General features: G+C 33.5%; 1 long non-coding RNA gene across 1 annotated transcript; it reads left to right on the top strand.

The window, feature by feature from the left end:
• Positions 1-659: 659 nt before the first annotated feature.
• On the top strand, positions 660-19,716 carry LOC111623763. Its single transcript, XR_002756478.1, has 3 exons — positions 660-893; positions 12,551-12,613; positions 18,473-19,716. It is a non-coding gene; the product is annotated as an uncharacterized LOC111623763 (long non-coding RNA).
• Positions 19,717-26,156: the final 6,440 nt, after the last annotated feature.

Here is a 26,156-nt window from a genome sequence, read left to right as displayed (position 1 = left end):
AACATTGCAAGTATTGGAAGTCTGTGTATTATACTATGTGACACGGTACCTGCCGCCAATAGGAAGGGTGACGGCAGCCAGGTAGCCGAAGAATTAATGTGTCCTGGGAAACTGCCGCCCTCCAGAAACTCTGAGCGGGTAGAAAAATCCATGAAATTTTTGAGGAGTGTTACGTTGGGGTCAGTATCCGGCCATTCCGTCGCGGACCCGGCCGAACCCAAGACGGACCGGGTAAAAACGACCTTTTAACAAAAACCGTCTGGAAAGAAGATCAAAAAATACCGAACTGTCCGTGCAATACGGGTTGCGCAAACATTTTACTTTTCGGCAAATTCAACTCCTTATCAGTTTAAGAGAAATTCACGAAATCCCGTACGAATTAAAAAAAACACATAAATTAAAGGCTTTTTACAATTGGAATTTTGTTTAATTTCAATTAACACACTTTAACTTTAATCGTATATTTAGGAAATTTCGGAATTATATTTATTTCTCTTCTAATTTTCCGAAACGAAAAACGCGGAACAATCGATATTTTATGTCGGTTTGAAAAATTTCTCCTTTGGAAATTTGGAAGATTTTTGGGCTAGTTTTCGGTAGAGATAACGACGTGGCCGGGGAGTAATCCGGCAAATCGTTCGTAGCTAATAGCGGTGGATTCGAATGGCGGGGTCGTGTTCGGACGAGGATTTGCGTGGCGGTCGGAGACGAAGAGTTAAACTGTTGGTAAATTTCGGCGAAAGAAAGAAAACGACACGAAATAGTCGAAAAATGGCGTTATTTTTCTCCAAGAAATGTAACACGTTAAATTTTGCATGGGATGTTAATTCGTAATCCGAAGTCGGCTTCGTAGCTGCGAGAAGTTTGGACGACAGACGAGACTTGCACTTTTGGTAAGTTACGCTTTATTGGTATTAATTTGTATTATTTCGTGGTAAGATTGCAGCTTCAAATGAGGGTTTTTTTTTAGCATTTTGACCCACCTCCCGCATCGTAAACCTTGTACGAGCAGAAAAGTCAAAGGAACCTAAATGCTATAGTGTTAGTGAAGCAACGCGACTCGCGAGACTCGATTTTGTGGGTCTCGCGATCTTGCAAATATCACTTTGACTTTTTGCTCATACGTATATATACATATTGGCTTGAATATATTCAATAAGAAAAATTCAAATAAACTTGCATAAACTGTTTTAATATTTAACACTTATTCTGAAATGTTTGCAGTATGCATCATTAAAGTGGTTTTGGTTAAAGTTTACCTAGGGAACCCCAATGGCCGCGCTTCCGGTTGCCATTTTGTTTACTGTAATACGCACGCGTACTATCGTTCAAAAAAATATGCAAATTAGTTAGTATTTAGAATTTATTGAAAAATTAATTATTACATTGTTAAATAGTAAATGTTTTAAGATTATTTCACAATTTTCAATAACTATGAAATAAATCAACTGTCTACTCACATTTTTGACGATTTTTTACATTTTCTTTTCGTTATTTTTTTCTCACTTCTTTTATTGCATTTACGATCCTTATCACTAATTTTTCACTTTTTACTTGATATTTTTACACTTTTTTCAATTCCAACGGATGAATTTACTTTTGGTTTTTTTTTTTTACCTTCTTACACTCATCATTTTTTGGAGCAGCTGGAACAGACTCTCAATTTTTTCCATTTTAGCTCAATTCCAGACCTGGGATAAATAAAGCTCGGGTTTTATAAAAATTTGAAAACGTTTCCCTGCAGATTTCAAGTGTCATTTGAGATTTTTATACATAAAAAAATACAAATAGGATTCGGAGAATTCCTCTGTATAATGAACCGGAAGGTGTTTTCCTGTTTTTTAAATACCCCCACAATTGTTCAATTTTCTGCATATTGGCTACTGTTTTCAGATCCATGAAATTTTTAGAATGATTTACAGTTAAATGATCTATATCCAAACTTAAATCTAAATTGTTTATACAGTAGACTCCCCTATAATGCATAGATACGTTCCATGTTATACGAATTTCATGTTGTAGGAATCCTTAAATACATGAGCTAGTCACAGCCCGACACATGTGAAGTTTACAGACTACGGCTGTTTGAAAGGTTTTCTTCCATAAAATTAATCAATTCTAGACTAATTCGACTCAACATTTCCAAAATACTTATAATTTTTTGGGAATAATTCATATAAACTATGCTATAAACAAAAAATTGTAGGATTACTTACCGAGTGTGCACCGTTCGACGTTGCCATTGCTTAAGCTTGTTTTTGTCGCAGAGTAGCGCACCAAACTGCGGCCGCAATTTCTGATAAGTTATTTTTCTGCGAAAACTTCGTTGAACTTTGGAGACATCATTAATATAAATAATTTTAATGGCCGTTGAATAAGAAATGTTTCTTTCACAAGAAATGTATAAAATTACAGTGTTGTATTAAGCCGGATGCACATGCAGCGCGGCAAGGAAAAGCGGCAGAATGACGTCACTTTTTCTCGCCGCAGAAGTCGATTTTGTGCCGCTTTTCTCGTGCCGCAAAAGTTGGTTGAATTCTATCTTTTGCGGCAACGCCGCCAAGACACGTTTCTATCAGCCAATAACAGTTTGTCTCGTAGTCACGTGAGAAAATACAATCACGTGGTGTTTTAATGGCGGAAAGTTCGAGGCGGTTAACCGAGATAATTAAAATCAGAATAAAGAGGAAAGGATAACAAATTTAAAACAAATTCTACACAAATAATCATATATAATTTAATTCAAAGAACAAAACAACCGAATCTTACTCGAAATAGTATTCTTTATCGAGAGATCTTGATCCACGAATAAGTCTATTTTGTACACCAGTTCTTTCTCGATCCAAAAAAGTATCTCTAATTCAAATCTTCGACAAAATCTTTTAGCTAAATAAAGCGAGTCATACAAAACAAAATTTGTAAACACGTGGATAGGGACAGTGTGTAAACACGTGGATATCGTTCGCCATCTTGAATACTGAACGCATGCGCCGAAATGTAAGCGGATTGCCGCTTGTGTGGTTGTGCTGCCGCGCGGCGAAGATGCGTTTGTGTCACTGCTTTTCCTTGCCGCGCCGCATGTGTGCATCCTGCTTTAGACTTACGGTACCTAATTTACATACTGTACAGACGATAGTAAACTCAACTTACCCGCCTAAACTCTCCGTAGCATGGCGCTGGACGGCAGAAAGTAGTTCGTCTGCTCGTCCACTATTGATCCAGATTTGACCAATCCTGTCACGACACGAGTTGGCAATAACGTTTTACGAGTCCCTTTTAGCGTCTTTATACAAATACTGTTGCAATTTTTTCACCCCATTATAGGAATCTCCGTTATAGGAACCCGCATTATAGGGGGGGTCTACTGTACTGTTGTATCCTCTCCACTCATCTGTAATCACTGTGCTGTATGAATTAACAAACTTTGAAATAACCCAATTTATAGTATGTTCATTCTTATTTTTTACTTGGCATATAGGCCTAAAACAAGTATCATCATCTCTGCATACACCACCTACAACCCATCTCATTCCCTTCAATTTTCTACCTTTCTCATATTTTCTCTGCAATTACTGTTTCATCTATTTCCACAAATTTATTTAAACTGCCAATCTTAAAATTAGATAGGTTGTTAATAGGAACCATCATAACAAAACACAAAAAGTTTGCCCAATCAACTGCTGTCTTTTTTGAGATTCCTGATGCTACAGCAGCATTAGTTAGTGAACAGTCTAAACACAATAAGTGCCAGATAAATGACAAAATATTATCCCATGATGAATATCCACATTTCCCTTTAAACGTTCCTTGAAATGCTGAATAATTTGTTTTACAAATATTACATTGAATCAATAGTTTTTTTTCTACTCTATACATTAACTTATGATGTTTTCCACATTTGTTGCATACATCTTCTACATGTTGCAAATTCAAGAATATTGTAAATTTCACATAACTGGGTATTTTCTTATCTATTGCTAAATCGTCGAAACCAGAGTACATTAATCGAAAGAATTGTCCAGAGGTACAATTAGTCCAAAATTTATCCAAATTAATGTCAGCAGTAGCCATCATCTCACAAAACAACACTTCTGTGAATAATTATTATTATAAGAAAATTATTCAATTTTCTTCTCATTTCAACTTTAAAACTATAACAAATAGAAACTTTAGTTTATTTTTAATAGTAAATAGGCAAAGAAGACTTTTTCTTCATAAATATTTAACTATTAAAAAAAACCACATGCAGGATTCTTATTGTCGTGCAGAAAAGTAAATTTACATATGATGATGTAATTTGAAAACAGCGGTGCCTACAATGAATTTCTAATATCACATGCCATCGAGATTACTGGAAGCGTGGCCATTGCGGTTCCCTAAGTAAACTTTAACCATGGTTTTAATTAAATTAAAACATCAAAACATGATCCTCAGATCGGTACTTGTCTAAGGACTGTTTGTGACAGTTTGTTTTCTGACGGGTTGTATAACAACATTATGTAACTTATTAAACGGAATAATTGTTATATTTTTGTGGTCTGAAAACGTACTTTAAAGTTTAAAATAAAATATGATAATTCAAATTAAAACTTTGTCATTCAATTTTTATGAAATATTAATTTAAGAGTAATGTAATGGTACAGATTGCATATTCTTATGAATAATTGTTGCTTAATAATCATTTTACTATAAAATAAACAATACATGAAGTTGATATTTTTATATGTTGGTATTGTCTACTGTTTAATAAATTCTTAAGCTACTAAATACAGGGTGGTTATAATTAAAGTTGCTGTACTCGGACCTGTATGGAGCCTATTCTCTTTGACGTATTTTGATGAAACTTAGTATATACATTATATGGACCATAGGGGAAAGGAAAATACAAAAAAAAAAATATTTAGTTCAAATTTTTATTACTAGGAGAAAAAATTCCCTGTGACTTAATTGTGGAGATATAATAAAGATTGTTTCTATAAAGGAGGCATATGGACTCTGCCTGACTTGAAAGCAAGCATAACATGCCATGTTGTTGCAGTTCCTAAAGAAACCTATCAGGCTTCTATTAAACATGCTGTAAAGCACTTTAAACATGTGATTGACACAAATGGATTGCACATTGAATGCAAATAAAAACCTTTAGCACATTTCCATTTTGTTTCTTGTTCTTCATCTGCCATTTTTTCACCTAGTGGTAGAAATTTCAATTAAATATTTTTTTTTGCATTTTTCTTTTCCCCACGGTCCATATAATGTATATACAGTAGAACCTCGAAAACTCGGCTCTCGATAACCCAGCACTCCGGATAACTCGGGCACATCCTGGCAGAGCAAAAAAATCCTTAGTTAATTAATTTTCATTATAGACAGCTTTATAAAAGTATAAAAGCTCTCATAAAGTATTTTTCTGAGGTCTGTCTTATCAGGTAAATTACTGTACACAGTGTATTCGTTAATTTTCATTTTCATGTAGTAAAGGCTCTATGCCTTCGTAAAGGACGTACTTTTCCTTTGTTTAAGGGTATTCGGGCAGTTTATTCTCTGTTATATTCTCAAGTAAACAATACATACAAGTACAGTACAGTATTTTCTGAGGAAACACTCGCACTTATTTTTTTTAACCCCATTCCCGATAACCCGGCATTTTCACAAACTCGGCCACCCTTCGGTCCACATTAGGCCGAGTTTCCGAGGTTCTACTGTACCAAGTTTCATTAAATTATGTCAACAAGAACACACTCTATACAAGTCTGAGTAGGGCAACTTTAATTATAACCACCCTGTATAAACTCTAAACAAAACAGTAATATCTAAATGAATGTGAATGTTTAAATTTTTGAAACTAACTTATTAGATCAAATGGATATAAATTGTAATAATAAACATATTAATTATTACTTGATATAATAATAGGTGTATTTCGGTCGGTTTTTGTGTAAACTCATTGCTTATTATAAGTACTGACAAATACGTCAATTAATCTCAGAAGTTACAATTTGTTAAAATTATATATCTACCCCAAACTATTTTTTTGACATATTCCAAAGCATTAAAGAACACTTTAAAATACAAAATCAATCAGTGTTATTTGTGTTTATATAAAGTGTAGTAATAATATGATTCAGTATTACTTTAATTGACAAGACTGTCTTGTTTATAAAATCGTACTGCCCAATATTCTTACCAGCATAAAGGTATGGAGTACATGTTGAGCGTTGATATTTGGCACAGAGTATTAGGTGCCCAAATCATTTGCGCATAAAAAAAATCCAGACTCGTGGGTAGTCAGGACCGAGAATCGAGTCAAAATAAAATACAAAATGGCGACCTTTTCTACAAACAGGCAAAACAGCCACCTTACCCCACCGAAGTCAGGTAGAGGGGAGTACCACCCACAGTCATTCTGAGAAGTGAACTCTGACCTTAGGACTGAACACGTAGTTTCTTCTATGTTAAATAAAATTTGTAATCTAATTTTGTAAATTTGGGAGTGCTTCAAATATGACGTTAAAATGGTTTTATGTCATTACAAGTGGGTTTTTTTAACATTATCTAGTATAGTAAAATCTTAGGACCAATAAAAATTTGATGTTATATTAGGGTTGTCATTACATTCGATGACATTATAATCAGGTTAAACTAAATCGGGTTTGTGCAAAATAAAAAAGTAATTTTGGACGATGCAATAGCCACGATGATAATTTTCAAAAATGGGAACTTTTCATTAAGCATCAACAAAAATTCAACCTGGGCCGACACGCAACGGAGAGAAATTTTGAATAAAGATATGTTAATTTCATCAGAGATGCATCGTGGACGTGGCTGGTGAAGTTTGAACGATCGCGCCCAAAAGCAGCGATATCAAAGAAGATAGGAGAATGAGAACGAGACCTGCCTTGGGCTTCAAAGTGATTCCATCTCCGAGACATAGTTTTGTCCCAAATATAGTTTTGCCGTTTTACTTGTTACATATAAAATTGCCAGGACAGTAATTGCGAAATTAATAAAACAATTTAAAACTATACAATGAAAAGTCTCTTCTTTTTTCTCACAACTCAGGAAAATAGAGGAGATGAGCAGATACAGAAAAATCAGATACAAAAAAAGTGCTGCTCATGCTTGTCATAGCTATTGTTGATGCAACTGATGAAATGCCCAACATTAAAAGATGTAATGTACTGTACATATTGACTGAAGTTTGGAAAGAACTGAGCCCAGATGCAATTAAATGCTGCTGGGTAAAATCATAATGTTGACTTCCTATGATTAATGCTAAAATATCAGCATGTAAAGAACCAAAAAATACTACAAATGCAATTGAATAAGATCTGCAAGACCTATTCAGCAAACGTTTTTGACGTCCCTTCTGGGCTCTTCCTCAGGCTTTTTCTATAAATGCTGAGCTGGACGTTGAAAAATCGAATACTTTCTTTTGAGCCGTTTATCTTTCGAATCATTGCACGCGGCAACCTTTGAGCCAATTTAAAAAGAAAAGAGCGATGTTTTGTGTACAGCGTATGTGCGCTGCAGTACTTTCGACGTAAATTTTTTTTATGTTATCATCTAGCACAGTGTTTCTCAACGGGGTCAATATCGCCCCCATGTAGGCATTTTTCCATATTGAGGGGGCAATTAGTAACAATTTATATTTTGGGGGGCGAAAAACATTTTTCTGGGCGATATAGTTAAACATTATATTAAGAATAATTATATTAAGAATAATTAGATATTTTATTCGTTATATCGTACAATAATTAAACAAAAAACATTATACTAGTCACTAGTCTATTCGATGCAGTACGAATTTGGTGTTAGCTTTGGCCCTCAGCATCGTAATTTTGTAGTGAAGGGGACGATACTACATAACGGTTTTATTGATGGGGCGATACTACGTTGAAGTGGTCGACGACTCGTTAGAGGTTGAGAAACACTGATCTAGCAGGATCTGCCATGCTGTTGAAAGGGCTATCTCTTCCTTAAAATTGATGCTTGTTGTGTTGCATCCTGCTCTAAATATCTCCATAGCCTCCAATCATTTGAGATGTTTGGGGTGGGTGGTAGTGAGGATAATATGCACCATGTCAAAGTCCGCCGTGATGTCCTGATCGGTCGCATATGTTGAGACAGCCATTGTAGTTCTGTTGTGTTGTATGTCAGCCTTATGTTCTTTAATCCTAATCCCCAATGAACGTCTGGTTGAGCCAATTTGGTTTTTTCTTTGGGCTTTATTGAATTCATGTTCTAATGAAAGACTGATAGCTATTAGTAATTTTTTCATTGGTTCAGGCCACGTCACTAGAAAAAAAAAGCATAATTTGATATAAAAATGGCATTTATTCTCCATTCAAGGATTATATTTGTCATTTTTTATAAGTTTCAATATTTTTATATATGTTACCACTAAAGCTCGAAAGCTGTTAATGTGTACGTTACCTAGCTAATCTCCAGATTAACTAGGGTGATCCATTAACGTGCGGAATCAAGAGATTTCCGTATTTTACCTAGGTAATCTGCACATTAACGGCTTTTGTATTGTTAAAGTTTAAAAGTTTCATTTTCTTTCCCTACTACTTCCCGAACAAGACAGAGCAAAAACTGATGCACGCTCAATTTTAGCTGTGGTTCTTAGTAAAACAGACGATGGCTGTTATAAACTTGGAACTAAAACGGGTATTTTAAAACAATTGTATGCAAAATCTGAATTAAGTGTTTGCGAAGATTGATTTTTAATGAAAGAAGATGTCCCTGCTGTAGAAATGTTTACATCAAACAGCAGTAAAACAGTCCCTTGATACTGGGCGGGGTTTCAGAAAATGTGACTGCAAATCTAAGTGTACAACAAATAGGCGTGCTTGTTGCAAAAACCAATTGCATTGTAATTCAAAGTGTCATCAATCTTTATATTGCACTAATAAGTAAGCACAATTTTATCATATGTTTTGCAAATTCATTTCCCTAATTGTAATAATAATTTAAACTGTTTGATTTTTTGTATTACAGTTTTTTAATTGATTGATGATTGATTTTATCAACTAATTTGTTGATTATAATATAAATTTTTTCGTCTACTAGTACGTATTTCTATTATCAGGACTTGTTGCAGTATCTGTAAAGCCAGTCTAATAAGTTCTGATAATAGAAAATATGTACTAGTAGACGAAAAAATTTATATTATAATAAACCAAGGACGTTGAGGCATATTAATTTAATTTGTTGATTGTTTGATTGTATTAACTTGATTCTTTAGATATCGAAAATTAAATAAATAACATTTATGTTAATTTGAGTGTACAGAAAAGTTGTTGTTCCAGCAAAGATCTTATTTTCAGTTTACCGAGTGCCTAGTAGGTAATGTGCAGATTACCTAGATCATTCCATTTCTCAAATTACCTAGGTAATGTGCAGATTACCTAGATCATCTGCACATTACCTAGGTAATTTGAGAAATGGAACAATTTTCGAAACTTTAATGGATTACCCTAGTTAATCTGGAGATTAGCTAGGTAATGTACACATTAACGGCTTTAGAGCTTTAGTGGTAACATATATATACCCGTTTCTTGTTCAGTTTTCAACAACAAATTTTATTTCTCTAGTATCAATACCATGCAGAAGTTATATTTTTTCTAGATAAAATTTCATTAAAAAAAGGATACCATTGCGTCACCACCTGAAAAAATTAATTTTATAAGCAACTAGTAGCCCGGGACACCCCCTAGTGGGTGTTCTTTACAAATTCCCATGAGGTACGGTTCCTTTGACTTTTTTATTTCTATCAATATGCTCTACAGCTCTGTTAAAGTCCCAATCGCATCATACTGATCTAGATTTCTACCTATTAAACATTCCATAAATACTTTAAAATAGTTTAATTTGTTTATTTACCTTCACTTGTAAACCTCGATTTTAAATGTATCCGCCATTTTTTTCAACAAATTTCCCATGAGTCAATGTGCGACGTTCACTAAGTCACGGGATGATGTAAATGTGCAGCGCAAGGTTAATCAAGGGATATAATAAGGCAAGGCATATAATAATTAAACCATTTCGTGGTATAAATAATAAATTCCTATTACAAATAAAAATAATTTATTGTTAATTTAAACTTATTGCTAGAGCGTCTCTAGTGCCTGTTTTTGGCATACAGTTATGTGGACGGACACGCGTTCAATGGGTTATGTAGATAGATATTGAAAACTGTAAATAACTTAGAAAAGATGTTGAATAAATATACATTATAACTCTTCTAGTTATTTATTTTCCACTATTTATTGCCAAAAACTAAATAACAATTGTTACCAGAAAATTTAAAAAATGCAATTTCGACTGTATATTAAATAAGATTATATTGGGTTGTTTGGAAAGTAATTTCGTTTTTTTTCAGTGGAAAAAACACAATATTTTTATAATAAATAAATATTTTGTTGAATTATTTGTTGTCATCGTTTCTGGTAATAGCACGATTTCACATTCATAAAAGTTTTGATCGTTGCTTACAAAAAACCGATCCAAGTGATTTTTGACATTGTCATTTCAAGTAAATGTCTTACAGTTAAAAAAAATTGTACAGACCAGAACAAGTAATAATCTGAGTGTGCTCGATCTGGCGAATACGGTTGGTGTGATAGCACGTCNTGTATAGACCGGAACAAGTAATAATCAGTGTGTGCTCGATCTGGCGAATATGGTTGGTGCAATAGCACGTCCCATCTAAGTTATAACAGTTTCTGACAAGTTACGAAACTTGTGTGAAATTTGACATTATTGTGGTAAAACACTACACCTGTTTTGTTGATCAATTCTGGCCACCTTTTCTGTTTAATGATACAGTGGAACCCCGATTAACGAACGTCCTGGTTAACGACCAAATCGGTTAACGAACTTTTATTTTGCAAAAATTTTGTCTCAGATAACGAACGTAACGGTATTTTGTGTTAAATTTTAGTTGGTGTTAGGCATGAGCGATTTAAGCATTGCTTTTTGGAGTGTTTGTGCTGTACTACTTTTTTCAGTTTTGTGATTTATATATTTAATCAATATGGCATCCAAGAAAGAAAAAAGTCATAGTGGCAATAAAAAACAACAACGCAATATGAACGACAATGCTCTATTGCATTTGAGAAAAATTTTGATTAAAAGAGTAAGACAATCAACTTCAGATCAATTTCTTGTTCCTTACGGAAAGAGTTTGTTTGTTAAGTTATGGCAATGCAACACTTGGGCGATCTGCCTAGGCGGAATGCCTTCTATGAGGTGTTTTTAAGGGAAACTGGCCCCTATGTAGGCGTTACAGACCGGAGAAAACCCGGAAAACGCCACGTGGCCAGCCTGTCTGAGCAAAGTGCGAATCCACGAACGAACTCCACATGTTTAGGGTATGAAGACCGCTTAGCCACTGGTGGGCTTTCTTACCGAAAGAGACTTTGACTCGAAGAATCTTCTGATGAAGAGCTACCCGTTATTTTTTTGGAGGGGTTTCCCCTTTTAAGCATTAAGGTTGGTATATCTCCACTTTTCTGCCACCAACTACAACAAACGAAGGTATGTACAGTGCTATTTTATTAAACAAAGTTTACATGTTTGTTGCTGTAATGATAGATACTACATTTTCATCGAAAAAAATGTACTGTATATTACAAATAAAATCACAAAAATTTCGGAGACTAGAACGGATTAATCGCATTTGCATTAATTTCTATCGGAAAAATTGCTTCGGTTAACAAACAATTCAGATAACGAACGGAGTCGCGGAACGGATTAAGTTCGTTAACCAGGGTTCCACTGTATTACTCAATTTGTTTGCTTGATGGCAGTACACTTTTGAATCAATTGTTAAATTGTCTGGTAAAAGCTCCAAAAAAAAATTTCCTTAAAATTTCACCAAAGATAGCATCTCTCCTTAAGAACATGTGGAACTCATATATCAAGCTTTGAAATGAAACCAATTTGTTTCAAGTAATCATAAACTGTTCAATTTGACAAATTTAATGTCTTAGTGATTTCACGTGTTTTTATCGGCAGTTTGCTTCAATCAGTACCTTTATTTTGTTTTCATTGGCTTCAACTTGCCATCCAGAATGTGGTGCATCTTCAATATTGAAATTTCCAGAATGAAATTTTGTAAACCAGTTTTGGCACTGTCGTTCAGTCAATACATCTTTCCCATACATGTCACACAATTTTTTTTCTCACTTGAACAGTATTCTTACCTTTTCGGTAATAAAAGAGCAAAATATGTTGAAAATGCTGCTTTCAATCTTCCATATTTGATGGGACTAAAAAATAAACAATTGCACGAAATCAAACAATTTTTTACAAATAAGCCTTAAAATGCTAGCTGTCAAAATATATAATGATGATACGGTTTAGAATAAAAATGGCAGGAAAAATACGACTAACCGTCTAGTGGTAAAAAAAAAACGAAATTACTTTCCAAACAACCTAATAGATAATACATTAGTAATCCTCTGCAATGTTTTACAGTTGATGTACAATATTTTATATTTTTAAGGTCCCTGTTTATTATATTTTCCATTATTTTGAAATACAGGTACTATATTTTTTTTATTGCTTCTAACCACAATGTATTGTCTGATACTGGATAACATAATAGGTAAGTATAAAACTCAGAAAATTTATCTATTTTATTTTGATCATTTATTTTTTTTATTCTTTAATATATACTTAAGATTGTTTAAATACTATGACACACACACCTCATGTCTCTGAGAACCAATATTTGTTTTACAAATTTATTGTTATTTATTTATTGTTACATATTTATTGTTTTCAATCCAATCTACAGGCTGTCATCAGGTATTTTGAATTCTCTGGAACGTTTTTTGTATTGGTTCCAGGTTCTAACAATTACGTGAAAAGAAATTCAAATTTTTATACTGTTCAAACGTATTGTTGAAATATATCATGATGTAACAAATAGTATAAATATGTTAAATCAAACTAACTAGAATACATCTCGTTGAACTCATAGAATACATCTCTAGAATACATCATAAAGTAAAATAAAATACAAATATATCAACACAATATATCTAATTATATCGACAGAGTGCACGTTATGTATTATATTTTACTGCATTATTATTGATCATTCCAATGATCCTCAGATGTATAAGCTTTTAGCATTTAGAGCTTTTATTAGAAGGGCATTCCATTATTGCTCCAATGTGTATGACAGGTTGCAAGAATTGAATAGGATCAGAACTGTTGCTATAACCTTGGGATTTAGAGCAAAAATTATTGACGAGTTAATAGGCTTATACTCGGATCCTAACAAAAAGAACATAAAGAAGAATATGAACAAAGAAATTAGAAAATTCATGTACAACAGAGGAATGTGCAATATCATGAAGGAAATTGCAGACTACAAGAATACAAAATTACTACATAAATGGACTCGCATGGTTTATAGTCTGCTTAGAAATGACAAAGATAAGATTAAAAAGGAAGAACAATCTGGAGTATACAAGATACCATATAAAAATGATCAATTAGGCCTAAACAAAGAATATATAGGTGTCGCCACCAGGAATTTCAGCAAAAGGCTTAAAGAGCATATATACGATGTAAACAAAGGGTATTTTAATACGGCACTATCCAGAGAAGCACAGAGGGTTCTGTTATTGAAAGGAATGAGGCTACGATTGTTAGACCAGTATGCTCACTGTCTTTAGCAATGACTAGAAAAGATTGAAATATATAGATCTAGTCTTACTTGCAAATGTTTGAACCACAAATAGGCCACAGGATTACTATCGGCATGTAAATATATAATCAATAACAATGCAGTAAAATATAATATGCAATGCGCACTTTGTCGATATAATTAGGAACCTTGTGTTGATATATTTGTATTTTATTTTACTTTATTTCATGTATTCTAATTAGTTTGACTTAACATATACTATTTGTTACATTTTGATATATAGTAATACCCCGAACTTACGTGGTGGGTGGGACTGGGCGATAACCGCGTAAGTCGAATTCGCATAAGTCGGGGTATAATTTCGCATATAAATACATACAAATAATGTTTAATTGGGGCTAGAGACTAAAAAAACAATAATTTAGAAAAAAAGTGTTTAATAAAATCTTAGATAATATATACAGTGGGTGATCGATTAACGAACAGATCGGATAGCAAACACTTTCGCGAAAGATTTTTATGTTTGGACAACGAACACATGATCGGATAACGAAGACCCCACAGAACAAACACAAGAAGAAGCGACATAAATTAATGAATACCGTTTGGTCTTCCCTTGTCTTCGGGCAACAATTCGAAACTTTTCGGAGTGTGGGAGACGTCGACATCGACGCTCAAGCCGATATATACCGATCGGATATTATTCCTCCGAACTTTGAAACTCTTCCTTGTAATTTCAGCCTTTTATTTTTCTGACAAAACAATTATTTTATGTATTCGTGAGACTGTCGGGTAGGCACTCGTTAAGTTTTGCGTCTGTTTTTCTTTTCGAAAGGTGAGAGTATAATAGCAAAGGTAGAGAGTGGGCAGAAGATGCCTAATGTTGCTGGGCAGTATGGCGTAAACAGGTCTACAGTAGGCTGAAGTTCAATCTTATTTAAGAAACATACTGTATAATCAAGAAGACTCAAGCAGCTAAAGGAGTAACAAAAATCACATCTGAGAAATAAAGAATATCGAACAGTTCATAATGGAACACGAAATGGATCTGACGACAGAAGAACGCCAAGAACTCTTGAATGAAGAACACCAAGAAACTCGGCGAGATATGTTTTCTTCTGAAAAAGAGGATTAATGCCGATATCTTATATTAAAGATCCTTTGAAGAAGTGGGAGGATGTCAGAACAACGGTCTTAGAATGGCATCCAAACCAGGTTAAGGCTTGGGGATTTCTGCAATTGCAATGCTATTAATTACTTACGAAAAATCCTGAAGAAAAGAGAAAAGCAATCGACATTAGACAGATTCTTTAACCTTTTCAAACAGAAAAAAAAACACGACTAATAAAAAGGCAAGACTATGTATGTATGTATTTTTATCATCATCAATACATATAAATAAAGGTAGTAAGAAAGTATATATGTTTTATTTTGGAAGGTCTCCAGAACCAATTAATCAAATTCCCATAGAAACCTATGGTAAATCGATAATCGGTTAACGAACAATTCGGATAGCGAACAAAATCTTGGAATGGATTATGTTCGTTAACCGATCACCCACTGTATGTATAACAAATTATATTACAGTGGTACCTCAGGATACGAACGCCCCAGCATACGAAATTTTCAGGATACGACATGAAATTCGAACATATTTTTGCTTCACGATACGAACAAAAACTCACCATACGACGTTACATTAGTTTGCATTTTTCATTTGTTTTCCTTACTACAGTTATTTTTTTAAATGTATTACTTGGCTTTAATTTGAGTGTGTTTTTCGCGTTGGAACGAATTATTTGGTTTTACATGTAATCGTATGGGAAAAGTTGATTCACCTTACGACATTTTCATGATACGATCTCAGTTTCGGAACGGATTAATTTCGTATCCTGAGGTACCACTGTATTATACAATTTTTCAGATTTACTTTATTATCACACCATAATTTTAACACTGTTTCCATCTCAGCGATAACACCGTGACGTTTACGAATGAGCTTGAATTTAAAGATTGAGCATTTTTCGCAGCTTCGAGAATTTTATCTTTACCTTTTATAATTGTTCTGACCATCAATTCCGGTAGATCAGACTTCTTTGCCAATTCACAAATTTTCATTTTTGTATCGAAGTTAATAATGTTAACTTTACATTCCAAAGATAAAGTTTTTTCTTGTTTGATGCAGAATAATCAGTTCTTCTTCGTTTGGATGACATAGTAGAGTATCTTGAGTCTCAGTAGATATAACAAACACAGAAATAAATAACACAAAATAAATTGTAGTTATATGTCGATTTCGCGCGACACGTGTCGGAACATGTAAGCCAAACAATAGTGTGGGGGAGTGAGTAATCGAGAGTTGCGTGGCACTCAAGCGAAACAGGAATCGACAAGATTTGAAAATTGCGTAAGTCGAGGTATTACTGTATTCATATTTTAACGAGATGTTTGAACAGTTATAAAATTTGAATTTCTTTTCACATAATTGTTAGAACCTGAAACCAATACTAAAAACATTCCAGAGAATTCAAAATACCTGACGACGGCCTGTAGATTGGGTTTAAAACATTTTGTAAAACAATAAATATTGGTTCTCGGAGACATAAGGTGTGTGTGTCAGTTTTTTTTTAATCTTCAATAATTAGTTTGTCAACCTCAAGTCTGTCTTTTGTTTTACATTTAGCTGTTTCTGCCTCTTTTTTTATATTGTATTTACTAATCTTATATGTAATATAATTCACTGTAGTAAGGAAATAGAAAAGAAATACTCTCTAAAAGTGAAAGATATTGGACCTCACAGCTGATCAATAGATAAGCAAGAAACGAGAAAATTATCATCCAGGTGTTAAACAATGTACAAATATAACTACTAGTAACTAAAAATAAGCTACTAGTGCTTTCAACAAAACTATTTTTGTCTTCTTCAGGCAGATGAAAACAGCTAATATCCTTTTATCGAATAATGATTTCAAACTACTCCAACGGCAAAACAGCTTTGGAATATAACCAAAAAATGGAACTAAATACAGAGAACTTGAATAATATGCGTGTGGTGCCGATGCGCATGCGATAAAAGGATGTTAACTGTTTTCATCTGCCTGAAGAAGACGAAAATAGTTTCGTTGAAAGCGCTAGTAGTTTATAGCAATACTTGTACGTTGTTTAACTCCTGGATGATGATCTTGTTTTTTGCTTAATACTCTAACTTTTCAATTTCACTTTCTTTGTTTTGTATTACAGTAGAGTGTCGTTTATCCGAATCAATTGGGGACTGAGGTTGTTCAGATAACCGATTATGTACGAAAAAATATATTAACCTATCCCATGTTGAAATTTTTCTCTGTTGCGTGTTGCTTCCTGTTGAATTTTCATCGATGTTAAGCCTAACGTAAACTTTTTAAAATAATAATCATTGCTATTGTATCGTTAAAAATTATTTCTTCATTTTTTACAAACAAAATAAATATATTGAAAAATATAAAAACCAAAAAGAATATACTTTAGAAGTTGATCTAGTATCAAAAATGTTAGATTCAGCATGACACACAGTCCTCAGAAAAACACCACACAAAGTGCCAGTGCTGCCAGCTAAAACACACAAACCAACAAAAATAATTATTGGATTAACCCAAGATATAGCCAAAGATTGCAGTGCCACAGCACTAGCGAAAACTTAAATTTGCCAACTGGAATGCTTTTGGTTAACTGGTGTTTCGGATAACCGGCTTTCAGATAAACAACTCTCTACTGTATTTTTATTCATAATTCTCTCTAACTTTTAATCTAGTAAAATTTTTTTTTTAATCCTATTCCAACTCTTTCACCCTTAAATCCTTTGAATTTATCCATTTTGCCCAATCAATATATATATATTTTTTTCTCTTTCTAATACTGCTTTAATCTTATGTACGAAAAAGCCATCTTCTAAAATTTCTTTTATTTTAACTCTTTTTTTATCTCTACATTTTTTAATTTCTATTTCTACTTCTGCCATTCTAGGATCTAAAATCTACCCTCTCTTCCCTATTAACTCATAATTTAATATTTTAATATTTCCTATACGACTTACTTCCAACTCCAAACCAAAACAGTGCTTATTTCAATATAACTTCGTTCACTAATGTTTTCGAACTTTATAGTTTTTCAGGTGAACCAACGGACAAATCGATAGTATTCGAACAGATCTTTTTCAAACGAATTCTGAAATGGAATATTCTAAGGAAACCCGTGCAATCATTGTCTTATTTTGCGCATACTCTGTTGATAAAGACAGTTTTTGGCTTCTCATGTATCCTAAATGTCTTTATCAACAGAGCATGTGCAAAATAAGACAATGATTGCACGGGTTTTCTTAGAATATTCCATTTCAGAATTTGTTTGAAAAAGATCTGTTCGAATACTATCGATTTGTCCGTTGGTTCACCTGAAGAACTATAAGTTCGAAAACATTAGTGAACGAAGTTATATTGAAATAAGCACTGTTTTGGTTTGGAGTTGGAAGTAAGTCATATATTTTAGTGTGTCTGGATGTTTTTGTATTTCCTATATTTTCTGATACCTAGACACAATCCAGCTGCTCCCTGATAGTGTCTTTCCCAAGTATACCCAGGTTAACATGGATAATAAAAACAGCAAGTATCAGTATAGTTAAAATCAGTTAAAACCTGCCATAAAACATTTTGTGAATTATGCTGTAAAGGCTGTTTTTATCTAAAATAACTAACATATTGTTAAAAAACCCCTAATAACACAATATTTTTCCTTCACATTAAAAAGTATTTAAAACCTTAAATTCTTTTCATTCAGTTACTCAAGTTAATGCATAAAGACTTAAATTTTTATGGGCTGATTTCCTACTTCAATATCTATGGTAAGTACTCCTCCCCTACTGTCTGTTTTAAAATCTTGTATTTTTATGCTGTATTTAATTAACAATAAGACTCCACTGCTTCTGCAACATGCAAAAGATGAGTATATATTAGTGTATAAATAGCTTTCTTAATTGTCTTAATTCATACAAGTCTTTAACATCAGTATCTTGGATTCCAAGGACATCAACTTTATCCGTAAGCACCAAATTTATAATTTGTTTCATTTTATCTTTAAATCCAGTGATATTTATATTCTGATATTTGTTCATTTACCATTGTTTTTAGTTAAACTCTGTCTTCTCAACTTTTGTACTTTTTTTTTATATCCCCTACTGAATATGCTTTTTTTCATTCCTGCTATTCCTTGTATTTATCCTATTACTTTATTCATTTCTGCTACTTTTTGGCTCCCAGTGATATTTTCCATTAATTCTATTTGTTTACTTTTTGCTTAACATCTACTTCTCTTATTTTCTAAACTATCTATCTTTTTCCCACCCTTCTGCCCCATCTCCTCTTTCACTACCATCTTCTCTACCTCCTTAGCTTTCCCTTGTTCTTTGAACTCTTTCCTCTGTTTCTTCTGGAAATAGAGAAGTCCTCGTGTATTGTGCTCAGAAGAGTTGTCGGGATAAATCGTCTGGATGTACAATTTTCCATGCTTTTCCTGTTTTCAAACGAGCAACGGATGCCGTCATGGAGACGCAGATCAGGCAATGTCAGTAGTTTTGAAACTCGACCGCAGATTGGCTAGAAAACATCGTACGACCAGCAGACGTTCGATAGCGCTACTAAGCGCTGATTGGTGGTTTTACATTTGTTTCAATTCGTATAAAAGGAGTGAATTTAGGCGGGAGTTTCAGTTTGTTTAAGACATATCCAGGGAACTCAAGTTTGTTTAGCTTCGCCTAAGCTTGCCTAGAAAGTTGTTTCATCTCGCTGTGTGGTAACCAATGTCTGAAGGAATACGTCGCAAGGAGTCCTTTTTGACGGACCTGTTGTTGTTGTTTAATGGACATTTGAACTTTGCTATATCTGAATTATTGTAATTGTTTTATTTTTGTGAAATTCATAACTAAGTTTTAATTATTAATATAAACGTTTGTGATTTGTGAACTAAGTGGTTTTTGAACTGGACTAGAGTATTGATACTCAGGGAAAAGAGAAACTGAGAGAGGGTATTCCTGTTTAACACTTTTGTTTAACACTTTTTCAAAAGAGAAAAGTGTTAGAGAGATGGTAGTTAATTTTAACATGGCAATGAGCCTGGAAATACATAATTTGGATGGCCAAAAGTACCTCTGATGTACCCCATAAAATTTTAAAATGAAGAAAATTGTGGTCAACACTGTCAAATGCTTTCGTTTGATCAATCAAAAGTAAGGGTAATGGCCATTTCGTATTTTAACAGTACTTTACTTGCAGGTAATCGGATCTAGAATTCTCTATGTAAGTGAAGTCTAAAACTCAGAAATAGAAATTAAAATCTCATATGTTCATTAAAATTAATTATGTCTAAAAGTAATCTCACTGTTTTTCTCTTTCCATATTATTTTCATAATTCCTCTGTAATACTATATCTCTTGATCTGTTAGATTTTCCATATCAGACCTTATATGATCAAAGTTATATTCTATTTTTTCATTTAGAGATGACCATACATCTCACCTTCTACCTTTTTACTAATGCTATAAACCACTTTAACATATACCGTAGACCCCCTTATAACATGGGTTCCTATAATTACGATTCCTATAAGACAGCAAAAAAATTGTGACGGTATCCGTACAAACCTGGTAAAAAAAAAAACTCTTATAATTTGGTAAAACGTCATCGGGCAGCCGAACTACTTTCCACGGTCCAGCGTTACGGAGAATTTAGGCGGGTAAATTGAGTTTATTATTGTCTGTACAGTATTATATATAAATTAGGTACTGTATATATAATTATATATTAACTTAATTTATTGTAACTTTATTATAATTATATATATACTTTCTGCCGTCCAATGCCACGCTACGGAGAGTTTAGGCTAGTAAGTTCAGTTTACTATCGTCTGTACAGTATGTAAATTAGGTACCGTAAGTCTAATAAAGCACTGTAATTTTATACATTTCTTGTGAAAGAAACATTTCTTCATCAATGGTCATAAAAATTATTTATATTAATGATGTCTCCAAAGTTCAACGAAGTTTTCGCAGAAAAATAACTTATTAGAAAACACAGCCACCATTTGGTGCACTGCTCCGTGACGAAAACAAGCTTGAGCAATGGCGACGTCAAATGGTGCACACTCGGTAAGTAATCCTACAATTTTTTGTTTATAGCGTAGTTTATACAGATTATTCCCAAAAAAAATATACATATTTTGGAAATGTTGAGTCAAATTAGTATAGAATCGATTAATTTTATGGAAGAAAACCTTTCAAACAGCTGTACTCCGTAAACTTCACACGTGTCGGGCTGTGATTGGCAAGGACTCGTAAGAAATCGATTCATAAAGAACGGAACGTATCTACCATGTTATAGGGGGGTCGACTGTAGTAATTTTGATTCTCATTATAATGAATGTGATATTTTATATTAACCCAGTTTATTTTTACATGCCATAGTTTTTCAACTCAAAACCAGATGGAATTAACAAGAAAACATTCATGAAACACATGTGCTATAGTCTCTTGATTTCTGCACCAGGAGCACTGGTCATTTCTTTCTGTGATAGATATGTAAATATTTCTTGGTCATTACAATATTCAATAGGATTCTCCAGGTGAGCATTTTACACTCAGGCCATCCACATTTTTTCATGTGTCAACATAATTATACATATTGTTTAAGCTTATGTTAGTCCTAGCATGTTTATGTATTACATTATAAATAGGAAAATTTTCCCTAGCACTATCAGTTGTATTTAAATTTTGTCTAATATTATTTGCTAATAATTTCTCTACCTTTTTGTATTTTTTCTTATTTAATATGCATGGGTTAGTGCCCTCCACCGGAGTAAATTTTTTGATATCTGCCCCCTTGATTTGGATTTTTGTGCATGGTGAGGGTACCTCCTAAGAGATGGTAAAGGAAAGTTACTAAATCATCTCTGGGATATGAATGCTTGCCTACAAGTTTGCTATGTGTATGGTATGGTGCTTGTGATTTGAAATAAGTGGTTTCTGTATGGTTCAGTGAACCAGACAGCAGGGAAGGCCAACTCCATCGGCAACCACTGTGTTTTTTTTTTTTCACTCTATTTTGTGTGTGTATATGTAAAGTATTAAGTTATTTGTATGCCTTTTTACAACGATTATCGACACAAACTGTGTGTCGGAAATAGCCGTTACCTAATGGGTACTTTACGCGGATTCGCGTTAATGTGCCAGGTCTGGACTTTAAGCATGCACCAAAAGAAATAATTACAAAGTTAGTCAAAAAAAACAATCCAATATTTAATAATAATTCTAGTAATAACTATGTACAAAATTTAGTAACAATCAAACAACAATTTATTCAAAGAAAATCAACAATAAGAATCAACCCTACAAAACTCAAATCAATCTATTTGCTAACTTGAATCTATTCCCCTTTGGAATTCAACAAAAAATTCAAAGACTTAACCTATGTACAACAAGTCTTATGAACTTAAGGTCCTAACCTGAATATACTAGGAACCTTTTTTTTCAACTCTCAAGACTTTCTAATCTTCGATCCACAAATTGAATAACTTCTAATCACCTTGGAACACCTTTATCGCTATCGGACACTGCTGCTGTTCGCTGCTACAAAGCTCGCCACACTCGTTGCTAACAGAAGCTCACCTCGATCATCTTTGCTTGAGGTACAGGCTTTATACAATGAGGTGAAGTCACAATTCTAATTGAGACCACTCCCCTCATTTACATACTTATCTCTAACATTGAACTTTTCCTTTTTGCCTGGGAGCCTATTTTCTGACAATACTCGCTAATTTTTTACATTATTCTTTTTGACAATTTTCAGGATGTTTTATTCTTTAAGGTTTAGCAAGTTCTTGAGTTGTGCTTGTGGGGTTCCCCCCCTCTTCTCGGTGTGGACTTACTTTTTTCCGCTCGAGAGCGCAAGTGTGCATGAGTTTTTTATGGTGTTTCTTCTCATTGGTGAGTTGGTTTTTTTTCCTCTTTATTCTGTTTTTAAGTTTCTAAGTGAATGGTGAGGAAACCTTCGTCCTAACAAAGCATAAGCCCCAAACAAAAATAAAATAAAATAAAAAGTAACTAAAAATAGCGCTCAGACTTAGTTCCTTACATATATATTTATTTCATATGAAACAAAAAATAATCACATTATTCCAAATCTGCTTTTTCTTCTGGACATGCAATGCCTATTGATGCCACTGAAGTGTATGTTAATCAAAATATTTGTATAAAAGAAGACCTACTGTATTTCTGTTTTCAGAGAATATTATATTTAAATAAGATTTATTATAAAAGTTATGACATTTATGGAAATTTTGTATCTAACAAATGCATGCAAGTTTTTAGAACATCCTGTCAATATAAATAATTTGCTTGTGATTGAAATAGTGGTTTATGTATGGTTCAGTGAACCAGACAGCAGGAAGGCCAACTCCATTGGCAACTACTACTACACTGTGTTTTTTCATTTGATTTTGTGTTTATATTAAAAGTGACCAGATATGTTAGGTTGAAATGTGGGACACTTCTGTGTTGTGGGAGCTAAGATGAGGTGGGCCGCCTACATACATATATATATATATAATAATAACTAATTCATTAATAAATAATTTAGTAGAAAAATATATAAATACATAAATGCATAAATAAACTTAAAAATAACTCCTTTATAGAAAAAAAAATACACAACCTAACTATTGTTAAAATAGTCAAATAATTATTAATGTCTATTTTTTATTAATATTTTCTGGCAGAGTGAATTTTTTACAATACATCATCATTTGATACGAAGGCTAGTTTTTAAATAAGGAGAAAAATACTGTAAATTTAATTAAAATTATTTTTTCCCATATTCTACATACTTTTATCTACTTTAATACATAATTTCCATTTTTGTTCAAACATTTGTCATATTGCTCAACAATTTTCTGAATTCTGACTTCAAAGAAGTCTGCCACCTGTGAAAAAGCCGAATCCGTGACTGCAGTTTTCACTTCTTTGTTGTCGTTAAAGGAGTTTTTGGTGGTTAACGGTTCAAGTATTGAAACAAGTGAAAACACTGGGTGCAAGGTCTGGACTGTAACTGATCCAGTTGTTCCCATCCAAAAGAACTGATTAGACCTTGTGTTTGTGTAGAAACATGTGGCCTTGCATTGTCATAAAGCAACATCACACCGGAAGACAGTAAACCATGCCGTTTGTTTTGTACAGCATGCTGGAATTTTCTCAAGATCACACAATTGCATCAGAATTGATTGTTGTACCTCTTGGCATAAAATCCACTAACAAAATCCTTTTCCTGTCCCAAAAGACAGTTGCCATAATTTTCCAAGCTAAAATGGACTGTTTGGTGTTCACTTTGGTTGGCGAAGATGTGTGTCCCGTTCCATTGACTGTTGCTTGGACTCAAGAGTCATGTGGTCTCATCTCCTGTAACGATGTGGTTCAACAATTCATGTCCTTCCTGATTGTATTGAGTCAAAAACGATAAAGCACTGCCCAATCTTTTTGTTTTGTAATCATCAGAAAGCAGTTTTGGAACCCTCCAAGAACACAATTTTTGATAATTCAGTTTCTCCGAAACAATGGTATACAAAACTGACCTTGTAACCTGTGGAAATTCAATTGGTAACATTGAAATCGTGAATCAATCCTCTCGAATTTTGTTATCCACAGCACAAACCAAATCTTCAGAAATCAGAGAAGGTCGGCCAGGGCATGGCTCATCATGCACATTAACCTGCATGTCCTTGAACATTCTTACCCACTTTCGAACTTTACTGTCACTCATAGCATTATCACCGTAAACTTCACAAATCCGATGGTGAATTTCCACTGCTGCCAAGTTTCTTGCACTCAAGAATCGAATAACAGATTGTATCTCAGTCAACAGGTGACTCAGTTTTCTTAAACACTATAAACTTTTACAGCTCAGCACACAGACAGACAATATGGCTGCAAATGGTGTCTAAACATGCACAAAGCATGCTTGGAGCAGATGCACCTATGCACTGCCGTGATCCCGTGTCATTCTCACTCTCATTCACAAATGGATCTTATTTAAAAAAATAGCCCTTGTATATTGTTATAAAATTCTTTGCAGGAATTGGAAAAATTGCACTTCACTTGTAATACAGCCTTTAAGGTTTCTACACACAGTTGCATTTTCTCTGTAGTCCAAAATTGGTTTACAATTGAAAAAACTCAGTTGAAGCATTAGTGCCAGGCAAGCATAATGTAAATTCAATAATTTTTTCAATATTGCTGAATGGTATGTTATTCATATCAAAGTAATTAAATATTTCAATTTATTTTTAAACAGTTGGAATCTTTTGGTCATTCCAGGTACTTAATTTTGTATGGTCAATATACTTTTTTACATATGAAACCTCATCAAAAAGTTCCCTTTCTTCCTTATCAGCATCGAATAATTACATTTTATCATTAAATTTTTTAATGTATTTAAAACTTTTTTGCACATTATCCCAATGAACCCCGATTTTAAGATTGGCTCACTTAAAACAATCAATGTGTTCAAATTGTGATAAGCGGAGTTCTAAGTACTGGATACATTTATTATAAAAATTAGTGGCATTGGCTTTGAAGAAATTTGTTTTGGTGGAGTATTCATTTTCTTCTTAATTTCTTATGTGAGTGTGTACAGAGAGTAGTATCCAATCTTTCTTTTAATTTGAATTTTAAATTGTCTAGCTCTAACAACATCAATAATAGTATTTTTATCCCCTTCGATATTTTTCATTGTACTATGAAACAGTGCTGCCTGACTATGCATAAAATGCAACCATGCTTCTAAGGTATCATCTAACTGATTCGTTGCCAGGAAAGATTTAACCATCTGCGTTGTCTTCAGATTGGTCCTTGTATTTTTAGAAGAATGTTTTGATGCTATGGCTGTCAAAGTAGACAGGTCTAACTTAGGCTGCACTTCTGAACATTTGGTGCTCCTTATGGCCGCGATAGTGGGTTGTATCAATTGTGAGTAATTCAGGTTAGGAGTAGGTATAAACTTCGGCCCTTGTGTCAAGGTATGATGGATACTCTCTGGTACCGTAATGTTTGTAAAGTTATACAGTAGAGCGTTGTTTATCCGAATCAATTGGGGACTGGGGTGGTTCGGATAACTTATTTTTCGGATAACGAATCATGTACGAAAAAATATATTAATTTATCCCATGTTGAAATTTCTCTCCGTTGCGTGTCGCTTCGCGTTGAATTTTCATCGATGTTAAGCCTAACTAAGACTATTGTATCGTAAAAAATTATTTTTTTAATTTGTACAAACAAAATAAATATATTGAAAACTATAAAAACAATAAAAAATTATACTTCAGATGTTAATTTAGTATCAAAAACGTAAAATATTTGAGTAGCCCAAGAAATAGCCGAAGATTGCAGCGCCACAGCACTGGCGAAAATTTAAATTTGCCGACT

The sequence above is a fragment of the Centruroides sculpturatus genome, unplaced genomic scaffold, assembly GCF_000671375.1.
Source record: "Centruroides sculpturatus isolate CEXI.00-Female unplaced genomic scaffold, Cexi_2.0 scaffold120, whole genome shotgun sequence".
Taxonomy (NCBI): Eukaryota; Metazoa; Arthropoda; class Arachnida; order Scorpiones; family Buthidae; genus Centruroides; species Centruroides sculpturatus.
Note: the sequence above shows the minus strand (reverse complement) of the source record. Positions and strands in the feature narration are given on the sequence as shown.